We start from the raw sequence: 12,338 nt of genomic DNA on the forward strand, positions 1-12,338 counted from the left end.
GCGTGCGTGCGTGCGTGCGTGCGTGCGTGCGTGCGTGCGTGCGTGCGTGCGTGCGTGCGTGTGTGTGTTTTGTTTTGTTTTGTGGCGAGTGTGCGTGACAGTGAGAAAATGCACAAGACTTAAAAAAAAAACACTACCAGACAAAATGAAATCAAACATGAAACACAAATTTACACAACTATCCCAGGCAAATATTTTTGTTGTTATTGTGACATGTAAAACCTTAATATTTTGAATTGTATATATAATTAGGAAAGTAGGAAAAAATGAATTACATGTGCCAACTGTGTTTTTATTATTATTATTATTATTATTCTTTTAGTTATGTAAGATAAAATTACCATCAGAGTTCAGACGAGCTGTGGATGTAATTTATTGCTTACTGAGTCGAACCTCAGACATCATCATGTCGAGAAATTAAAAGTCACTTTTTTTCATTTAATCAGCAGCCGTGGCTTTTCGTTCACACTAAAATTACACTAATTTAAACTACCTGAAGACACAAAGCCAAACATCAGAACTGTGTGCTGTTTTTGACTGTTCTGTATCTCTTGCACTATTATCAGCAGGATGTTTAAGAAAATTAAGTATTTAGCACAGAGATTCTGTTTGGTTCAAAAATAACTTTGTAAAGATTGTTTTTATCCTTTAACATTTGAAAAATTTGTTATTGACACAACTGGATTTTGAATAAAGGAAAATTAGTTGAGAACAGGAAAAGTTTTTCTAGCAACATGCAGAATATTTAATTTGTGGAATATGTGTAATGTTTGAATTATGAGCATGTCTGTTGTAGTTTTTACCGTTTATTCAGCTGAGGAGCTTTGACGCTTTGCCGCAACGACCATTGTTTGTACTTTTTTTTTGTTTTTTTGTGGAAGCTCAGTTGAAATAATTCTGGGGGGAAATACTTCTTTTTGTTCTGAATTAATGTATTGGCAATAAGTTCTATTTGAATGTCCTCAACAATCATCGCAATGTAAACAGGCAACAGACGTGTCACTCAATTTTATGTTTACTTTTAGTATAAAGCATTCTTTGTCTATGCATTGTGTTTTGTTTTCTAAAGTGTCTTACTGTATAGGGCTGTAATAACAGCCTTTGATCAACTTGTAAAATAACGTGTGGGAGTGTGTGTTATCTTTGGACTTAAAAAGAAGAAAAAGAACAACTCCATGTCTTGATTTTCACCATGCTGGTGCATTAAGGYTTTTATTGTGTATCTTTTTACTGTGACTTAATGTTGCCTGTCCTTTTTGTTTGTTTGTTTTTGTTTTACTTTTTTAATTTGTTGTCTTGGCTTTTTATTTTTATTTTTGACTAGTTGGTTTGTTTTGTATGGCTGCTGACCATTCTGATCAAATGCTTCCAAATCCAACTGAACCATTAAAGAACTTTTAAAAAGTTACAATGTAATATTTTTTTTCAGGATGAGTTATGGGTGCTGGTATCTGAAAGAAAAATCTCAAATCTAATGTAAATATGAATTGCTTTTTTATTCGGGGGGGTTCTGGCAAATCTAGTTTAATTAAACATTTTTTTAGTATAAAACAAAAGATTTTTTGCTAGGACTTCAGGAGGTAACRGAACCATCAGGGAGATTCTGTCTAACTAAGTATAAGACATTGTCTCAGTTTTAGGCTAAACATTTTCTGTCACTTGAAGTTGTCTCATCCCTGGGATGTTCTCATTTTCTTTTCTAATAAACTAATAAAACAAACAACAAAAGCTGGACCGTTCCCACACAACATATGGTGTCAGCAGGGGGATTCCTCGCAAATCTTGCACTCAAACTGAAGTTAAAGTCTGTGGCTAGCAGACAAAAACCTCTAAAATAAAGGGTTAAAAGGGCCTCAGCAAACAAGGACGAGGAGCCTCTAGAATCCCAAAGTTACAAGTTATAAGTTCTCTGAATTATTCATAACAAGCAAGCTGGAGTAAAATCCTTTCAGTGGCGTAATTTATTTTAGCTCTGGTTCAGTAAAAACTTGCTGTTCACCAACAAAACCCTGTCCACAACCAACCGCAGCTTCCCAYATTTCCAATCAGCTGTTAATTGAGTCAGATGTCTAAATTGGATGCAGTTTGGCCACCAAGTTAGAAAAGGGACTCMTTTCCTTGCTGCTCTAATGATGAACATCTGTTCCCTGTGTCCCCATACATWTGTTAAAAAAAGAACAAAAAAATTTCAATTAGGAGGCAACAAGCTCAGGGAATAACAAACCAGCTGTTGGCTATGGTTACACTCTTTATGCATCATTTTATAACATAGCTATTATTCATGTTAATTTTTAAAAATCTGATTGATTTTTATCCACAAATATATACAGAACTTCAGTTTGACTTTGCAGTTTACATCTCCAAGTGTTATTTTTATGACTAACGAGTCTAAATGTGTCTAATTGATCATAACAAGTCAAACCTGACACCTGGAAGGCGTCAGTGTGTGCAAATCCCAACTCCTGATGTTCAAAATATGGTATAAAGACCTGTGGGACAGAGWTGTCACAAATCTGGGGGGAAAGGACATGCTGACATTTGACAGAGTGGAGTCTCAAATCTCTTGTTTTCTCAACTCAATGACACGTCTRACTGTCTGAAGTAAATAACACATGACTCCAAGACCATAAAAATGAAAATGTTCTGATTAGATGAAACAAATACAGAGCTAACAGCAGATCTGAGTAAAAAACCTCATCATAGTCTTGATTAACAATCCACTCAATCAACCYAGAGTCTGAAATAATGTTTTATTCATTCCTTGTTTTCATTTTTATTAAAGGCAGATAATAATAACTATATAATCCTACATTCATTATAAGCTCTAATGTAAACAGAAAACCCAGCAGGGTTTTTCTTAGCGGTGACTGCTCGCTGTCTGAAGCCCAGTTCATGTGAGAGCAGCTCGTCTCTCCTTCCAGCAGCATAAGCTCCCTGCCTCAGCGTCCACGTGAGGCTCGGTGCTGTTGTGTTTATCTGATGTCAGACAGATCCGGAGCAGAGCCCGGCGCCCAGCAGCTGGTCGGGCCAGAGCCAGCTCATATCTGCCACCAGCAGCACTGTGGCGTCACGTTACGCAACACTGTGAGTCTGTGTGATGAGACTGCTGCTACTGCTGCAGCTCCTATCCACTGTTTTCAACCAGCTGTGCAAGAAGAGAGGAGTTTAACTGCAGCATGCATAGCTTTCAATTAGTTTGTATGAATTTATGAGGTGAAGAATGAGGAATAAAGTCAATAATTATACATATACTTTACATGTATATGTATATTAATTTTGACAGGAATTCTAGTCAACATTTTTCATGCTAAAAACAGGTAAGTCTGAGGTGAAAAGTGTAACCTGACTGGAAATGAACCAATCAGCTCCACCTTTCATCTTCAAAGCAAGAGACAAAAGTGAGAATGTGAGGCCCGCAGCTCCAGGAGCGAGGGAGCCTCCCCACTTTGTGTGACTCAACATTTTAAAGCTAAGCCAGGAGGAATCTGGAGAGGAGGAGGAGGAGGAGAGAAGCACGCAGAGGAYGAAGGCACTGCAGAATCCCTCACACACAGATGTGCACACTCTCTCACACACTCTGAATCTCATCACTAATAGATGAGGATTGTTCTGTTTGCTTCAGCTCAAACCTTCTGAAAGTTTCTCCACACAAGGAAGCCTCTTTCAAAACAGCCTTGACCCGCCTTCTGCAYGTACATTTAATATCCTTTATTAGACAAAAAATAGGTTTTAAAGGGAATTTAATTTGAACTATTACAACTCTTTAAAACAGGGCTAGGCAACTGGCAGCCGGTGGGTGAATTAAAAAAAATATTTGTTTCTTTGGGAGGGATCTGACAAGCCTGTTTATTTTGCTTAGAAATGTGTTCCACAAAATGTTGCACAAAGCTAAATATGAGAATTTTACTAAAGCCACAAGTACATAAACAGGTTAGGGTTAGAAGTGAGTCTTATGTCGTTGCACTTTAGCTCCCTACTTGTTGTTTTGTTTGCTTCAAACATTTGGCATTCATATTTATTGTTACACATACACTTGAGCATGACATTTTAAGTTACTGTGCTGTATGTTGGTTTAATACTGTATGTACGCATAACCATTAGTGTSCAGCTCTTAGCTGTTACCATCACTTGCCCGTCGTCGGATTTAAAAGATTGATTTAAAAAACTGTCTTATTATTTTCCTCAAACCCCACTTTTTTCCTCAAGTATAACAAAAAGCAAGACTTGTTCTTAAATGGTCCAATTAGTGATTATAAAAGCAACATTAGTGATTGAATAAAAGAAACCAAAACATGCAAAAGCTTCAGCTCTCAAACAAGACTGCAAAACCTCCACTAACACTTATTATTTTGACACGACATAGTTTTGTTTCAAAATAAAATACAATAAAAAGGACAATTACTTGATTGGCCAAATGCTGTTGTTCTAAACATAAATATGTTTGAAGTGATTACAACAAGTTTTATTTAAAATACAGGACAATGAACTGAAAACAACACTTTCTCCAATAATTTATAAGTGATCACGAACATTTCGTCTATCTGCATCACATTTATCGATTTTAGTCGTTTTACTATGAAACTATTTTTATTAAATACCTCTGAAGCGATCCAGCAGAGTTTCCTCACTGAAACCTGTTAGTTTCTTCTTTTGCAGGCATCCAATAGATCATTAAAGCTTGCACATCTGAACCACAGTCCGTAAAACCTTTTTTTAAACTCAAGAGACAGCATCAAYGGCACAAAGATCTGCTGTCTCCTCTGTACTGCCCACCTGAGCGTTATAACACAGTTTGAACCCTGAAGGCGTTCTCACTCCTGCCATCTGCTTCAGCACTTCTGGCTGTGATATCGTTTGCACAGAAGCTGCTCCTCCTGGATCRTCATAACTGTCCACCTCCAGGATTCCCACTCCTGTGCTTCCTCTGACTGAGATGAATTTTGTATGCACGTCACAGAGCGAAGGCAAAACTTCTGGTTTTATAAGACATCAGAACAAGACAAACACTGAAGGAGGAAATTGAAAATGTGTCTCGAGGAAGATTAAAAAGTGACAGGATGTGACCAGGTTACTGAAATACGTGACTCGTCACATCAAACTGAGGATTTGCTCAAATTTGTTTAAAAGGACTTTGGCACATTTTCAGATTCCTGTTTTTAAGCTACTTTTTCATACTTGGATCATCCTAATACCATGAGTGGTTCCAGAGATGTGCCTTGATTTAACCAGGAAAACTCAGTGATATTCAGTGTGAGTTTTATTTTAAAAGTTATTCTAATGAGGATTTTTTTTATGTCAATGGAAAGAGGAAACCCCAAACAATATTTGGATATTAAGATGTACCAGCGAGAAAGAAAAAAGCTTAGCTTGCTGGGAAAATGAGAAAAAGGCTTTTCTGCTCAAAATCATGTTTTATAGCGACTGTTAACAAAAAGCTTTAAAACTCTTTAAAATGCCACTGACATGCATATCCTGTACAAAAAAAAAATAAAAAAAAATCCTTATATTTAAGAAACTTAGCACAATACACACAATTCTACCCATTTAGTCACATAACTGGCTTTTTTTTCGTGAAACAGGAAGTGACATCAAAGGGGAACTCTTTGGGTGAAACATTGTTTGAACTCTGACTCTTCTTCTCTGATAGAGACTCAAAATATTCTAAAGATTCTTCTTTACAGTTTGTGTTTTAGCTGCTGTAGCAATGCTCTGTTCACATTCAGACATTCCCCTTTAGCATCACTTCCTGTTATTTCACATGCATACATCTCAACAACTGTTCATTTCAGCGGCACAACAATTACATTTGCAGCATTTTAATCAGTTATCTTTCCAAAAATGCATTAATATTTATTACAAAAATATGACGTCACGTGCACTTTAAGATTATATTTCAGATATCTCATTTAAATGACCTGTAAATAGATATTTATTCATTGTATTTTGATAAATTGCAACATTTTGACCAAAGCTCTACAGCATCCTTTTTCTCCACATACTTTACTTTAATTGTTGGTTTGATGTGATGGGTCACAGACAGATTGTCTGGTTAGAATGTACACTTCTGGTCACAACACTTGATTGTACAGCTTACAACTTTAATGATTAAAAAAAACACAATTTAGGTGCACAAGTTTGGTTTGGTTGTGGCATTTCTGCAATCTACACAGGAATTAGAGAACAACACACTTTTTGTAACCATCAACAAGCCTTTGTTGTAATTCTGTTCAGCTGTTTGACCACTCATCCTGGTGTAGACCTAGCTTTTTAAGTACAGTTTACAATGGTGCAACGCATCAACCCCACAGCATGATTCTACCACCATCATGCATCACAGGTAAAACCATATTCTTAGGTTTGAAACAGACCTCTTTTCAACAAGTTTTGTCTTGTCTGACCAGAAATATTTACTCCAGAAGACATTTGACTTGTTATGTAAAATTTTGTTCAACTTTTTTGAATCAGGGGCTTCTTTGTTGGTCAGCTCCCTGTAAATCCATGGTGATGTCCAACTGGTTTCACCATTGTTCTCAATAATCATTAAAGTTGTATTTTGAATAATCCCTTCACCTTGGAAAGAGAACAATTTAAATCAGTCACTATGAGGCTAAATTATGAGGATAAATGTCATGGCAGCAGTTATATATTTATCAACTGTTGGACAAATATTAAGATTGGGACAAACAAGCTTCCACGCGAGCCTTAAAATATCAGCTTCGAACTGGAACTCGGTGTCAGATTGTGAGGCTGCCAGCGAGCCTGAAATAAGCACAACTTGAACACTGTTGCTACACGAGCAGCATACATTTAGAGTGTTTAGAAAAGGTGCCAAATGCAACAATAACACAACACCTGCAGCCTCAAGTTCATTCAGTCTGTCTTCTTTGTTCTATGTTTCATGTTGTTCTCCTTTTTCTTCTTCTTCTTCTTCTTTAAACTAAAATCAGACGGTGCGCCGCTCTCATTTTCATTCCCTCCCTGCAGGATGAATCTCAAAAAGCTGAATCTTGAAGCTTTATTATTCGCCCCCGATGACGCTGGGGAGGAGGAGGAGGAAGAAGCGATGCAGAGCTGTGCAGCAGCTCCAGCATTGATTAATGAAACAGACCTTGAGCTCTCGAGTTCAAAGCTGTATTTATTACTCCACTCTCCTCTCAGCAGATGATGGAGTCTGCAAGACATCGACTAAGAGCGATGAATTTTACAATATTTGCATGAGTCACTTCCTCTGTTCAAACAGATGAACTCAGATGCTGTCAGAGAGAAATATATATATATATATATATGATGTTGTGGAATACTTATTTTCTGTATCACCTTGACACTGACCACTTGTTCCTGTTCCTGAAGATATGAACACTTGTTCATATCTTGTGATATCCTTCCGGACGTCAGCATCAAGTTGACCTATTTCCGTGNTATATATATATATATTCAGGAGAGGAGAGGATGACACTTTGAGGGGCTGAGCTTTGTGTGGGTTTTGACCCCCAGATAAATAATTGGAGCGCTGAAGCGTCCTGGGATTCTGCTGAATGAGTCAGCATGGACACCAGAGCAAGCATCCATCACGCCATCATCCACCGGCAGCCCACATGCACCTGACACCTGCTCTGACACGGTAACTCCCTGTGTCTGCAGATTAGACACACCGCTGCAGGCTGACAAAATAAGCCTGACCTTAATGTGACGAGGTGCTGAACCAGGAGGAGAAGAACCGGCTAAAATGAAAACCGTGTTTCTTGTGTTTGAATACTCACCTGACCCCTTGTTTATTAAATCAGAGATATTGAACTTGGCTTTTTAAGAAAATGTCAAGGTTTGCTGGTTAAAAATAAACACCGCCTCTCCTTTTAAACAGAAACAGAAAGAAATCTACTGGTGTGGTGAGAAATTCTGACAAAACATCATCAGAAGAGATGATGCTTGAAGTGCTTGTTCTGAAAGATGCTTCCATCTTTCAGATGATCAGTTGTGCGTCACGTTTTCAGGGGGGACTTCCCGTTTAAAAATACAACTTGTAAGTGGGAAATTCCCACTAACAAAAAAAATTAATAAAGGTAGATGGGTAAAATGCAGCTAAATGTAGTTTTTACCTGGTGCGTTCTGCCAGCTGCAGGCTACTTTTGAATCCTGTGCACCTCCACAATGGTAAGATTTTGTGGATTAGAATAATCAACATGCATTATGGGGGATGTAGTTTATGGTCAATGTTGGCTTTAAAGCACATTAAAACAGGACCATTCAACTAAAATGCTCAGAGGGTCTCAGTTACTTAAATCCAACAGGTCAGGGGCCAGACAAGTTTTATCTTTTATAATTTGTTTATTTTTGTTGCATTGAATCATAATTTTAAGGTTTACAATTGATTTAAAATCTAAGTGGGGGGGCGGGGCCTCATTGTGGGCTGGAGGGAAGTCACCCGCGAACCATGTTGGGCCCACGGGCCTTGAGTTTACATGTGACCTAAAGCATCAGCATCTTTGAGCTTTGTTCTTACAATGTAGCATAAAACACAGCAATAACAGTGAGTTTTAAAAGAATGTTGCCCATATTATTTCCTTTTTATGCTTCTCCAGCTTTGAGTTGCTCCTTCATGTTGAAACAAATACACACATCGGTACCTGGCCCTAAAGGTTTGTTGCTATGAATTATAAAAGAAACCAGAGTTTCAGAACATCACTATCTGGATGTTGGTGTTCTGACAGCACCTGTTGGCCTTGACTCATGACGCTGATGATTTCAGCAGCTGGAGTTTTTGTTTTTAACGAGCTGATTGTTTGCAGGATTTGCAACCCCACAAACAGCTGCACACCTCGGGGCGCCCGTGCACCTTCATGGCCTCGACACAAAAGGAAAGGCGCCACCGTGCGTGCTCTCTCCTGAACACAGGTGCTGTTGCTGTGGCAACAGCAGATGAAATGATGMGAGTGAATCATGAGCAGACTGTCGATTCATCCTCTGCTCATCCTGGGACCGGGCTCTGACCTCCTCAAGGCCACTTGAGGAAGAAATGTGCTATTCTGGCTCTCAGTTTGTAAAAACTCAGCTTTTATCATCATTATTTTGTTTATTTATATTTTTACTGAGTGGCTCTCAGCTCTCTGACACCTGAATCCCCGGGCCCTACACTTAAAATTAGAGGGCAGCTGTCCTCGGATCCTATCCTGAGACGGATTCCTGAAATATCCCAGACAGAATTATCCACAGGGAGGACGTCCGTAAATATCTGTTTTTAAACGGTGTCAGCGATACGACAGGTATGACGGTTTGTTTTGTTTGTTTTACTCGTAAATCTGCCAAAAAAATAAACCAATAAGGACATCGTGCTCATCCTCCTGTCTCAGAGCATCTGCTGAGGAGGGAGTAATTTTAGATTTGGGGTTGTGGAAAGGTCAGAGGTCAGAAGTCGGGGAATGAAGGTTATAAATAAAAACGTGCTCGATTTGGTTTCTGTTACTGTGTCCACATTAAAGTTGTGTTTAAAACCGTTTTAAACAATCAACTCCTGAAAAACGAGTGGTTACAGACACATTTTAAGTGTGTGGATGATTCTAGCTTCATGTTTTGCACACATCCTTTGTGGATGGGTGTTTGTACACTTGTCACTTGGACTATTGCTGGATTTTTCATGTGAACGTGTTCCCGTGTGTTCGGTAAAGACTAAGAAAAAGCCGAGTTTGTTGCTGCAGAGGGAGCCATGTCACCGTTTCCTCAAATAAAACAGCATATAATATTATYCATTCACTCTTGTAACTGAGGGAGCATGCTCCTATGGAGAAATCACCCATTTATCTTCTTTCTAGCTCCAACTGTACAAACACACCACAGCGATCAGTGCGGGGTGTTTAAATAGACGCTGTGCAGCTGTCATATCTGGATCGTCCATGCTTCTCCTCTGGGCTCCTTTTTGTCTGCCTCACAGGAAGAAAAGGTGATGGTCGAGTATGAATTACCCTCCTCACTCCCACCCAGTGCTGACACTGCAACTCTCAGTCAGCAGCTCTGTCTTTTAGTAAGTAGACAAGTCAGGGGAGCAGTGGGAGAAAGAGGGAAAAAAAAGAAAAGGAGAGAGTGATGTGAGTGCCTGTAGAAGTATTTGAGATGCTGTGCTGGAAGAAAAAGAACGGGAAACATTAAAAAGGAAAAAAGAAAATAAAGGGGAAGCGGGATTAAAGAGAGATGAAAGATCACGACACCCAGGGCATTTTAAAAAAATCAATAATTAAAAGGTCACGTGACAGAGGGAGATGGTTTCTTCACTAAACAACATCTTCATCCGGTATGAAGCAGAAAGCTGCCTCTTCCTCACCACAGGTGGTGGCAGAGTGCCAACATAAGTGCATTATGGGATTCTTTCCCCACCAAAACAACAACAAAAAAAAACAAAACCGAATGAGTCCTGAACTTAAATCAGGTTGAAAAAATAAGGACTGGAACTCGAAGGCTTCGTGAATCCTCTGCAGAGATGTGGAACAGGAGCATTCAGGACAGGTAGGAAATGATGCAAACAATAAATTACTTGAGAAAGCAGTGCTTGTTTTGGCGATCTGTAACACATTATTATTTGTGTCCTGTTTGCTCCCTCTTGTCACATTATGTTGTCAAGTTGTGTATGTCTGAATAAAAGACGCTGGACTTGTTTGTATATTTTACTCTGTAAAACTTTTCCTGAACATAATTTCAAGGGAATAAAAAAGAGAACATGGCCTTTCTGCTTGCTGAGCCTTCAGCACTCACTGAGATGATGTGACTGAGTGTGATGAGGCTGATGACAGGTTTTGATCGKAGGTCGAAGGTGACTTAATGGCTAAAGGAATCATGACTTTTATGAAGGGCTGGATGAAAGTTCTGCTGTGATGAGGTCACTGCATCAAGCATTGACAGCTCACATGTTGACCTATGACTTGATGATGTCACCGCCCCCAGAGGAGCAGCTGAAGGAAGGCAGGAGTCAGGACTTCCCTGCTTCTTCTGCACATCRCACCAAAAATTGATGAGGGCAGTTTTACTTTTCATCTACCACTTAAAGCACAATGTTTGGCAAGGTTCCTCCTCTCCTCAGTGTTCGTATCTTTTCAGAGCTTTTCACTTCGATAGATACAGTAAATGTGCAGCGCAGTGAGCCCCCTCCCTGCCACTCCAATAAAATGATTAAGTGCACCACCACTCATCCAACTTGGATAAGAGTCAGACTCTTTTTTTTTTTTTTTTTGGAAAAGAGAAGTCCAAGCTCAACAAAAATCAGTAAATAATTAACTAAATGGATGCACCGGGAGCAGTTTTCACGCAAAGCTGCCATGTTGATTCTGATGAGCTTAAACTTTTCTTATTTAATTGGATTTTTTTAATCCTTTCAAAATAATCAAACACTGCAGGTTTAGGTGTGTGCTGACTTTTATCAAAGCTCGTGTCCGATAGCTTTAACCTGTCTGGGTTGAGGGGACCACAAGCTGACTTTGATGTGATCGAGGTCAGTTGGACTGCTGCTCTGTCTGCGGCTGTGAYCTAATGAGGCTGTTATCACTAATCACAGTTGTTATGGCAATATAATAGCAGACTAACAACATAATTAGAAGCAGCTTGGGAGGAAGAGAGAAGTGGAGCACCATGACCCTGATGACGAGTCAGATATCGACTATAGAGAGGGTTTTCAATGTCTGTGAAGATCAACTTCTGCACAGATCAGGAATTAACATTTATTAACCCGTATTTCATATCATAGGATCTTTTCAAGAAGAACAAATGATCCTCTTTAAACCAAACATTTCTGCTCTGGTAAATTATTGAATTTGGCCTGAAGAAAAAAAAAGTCATTTATTAAATCGGTACCACTTTATACAATAAGGCTCCCCTCATAGATGGCTTATAAATAGTTTATAGATATGTTATTAATTCATCTGTAAACACTTTATAAATCATTAACAAGTGTTTATTATGCACCAGTTAAGGACGAAAAAGAGACTAAACTGGCCAGTTTCTTAATGAGCCAAATCTGTTCACATACATATTTAATCTAAAAGGTGCTATATTAAACATTTCAGACTAGGTTTCTACCTTGTAAGCACAATAATGCAATGGAAACACATATTTTACATATTGTACTGTATTACTGATGTATACACAGTGCCCCCTTAAACTATTTTGGTGTAAAAAAATATTTATTAATTTTTTTTTTACAAAAATTCAATATCATGTGGTCAGAATAAATAATCGTTTAATATTTCATTATTAACTAAAACATATGATCATAAATCTGTCAGTTTCCCTTAAATCTATAGTGTAAGGTAGAGATCCTCTTTGGTGAGCCGTTATCCAATCCACGCATATATATATAT

Source organism: Austrofundulus limnaeus, unplaced genomic scaffold (assembly GCF_001266775.1).
Source record: "Austrofundulus limnaeus strain Quisiro unplaced genomic scaffold, Austrofundulus_limnaeus-1.0 Scaffold134, whole genome shotgun sequence".
NCBI lineage: Eukaryota > Metazoa > Chordata > Actinopteri > Cyprinodontiformes > Rivulidae > Austrofundulus > Austrofundulus limnaeus.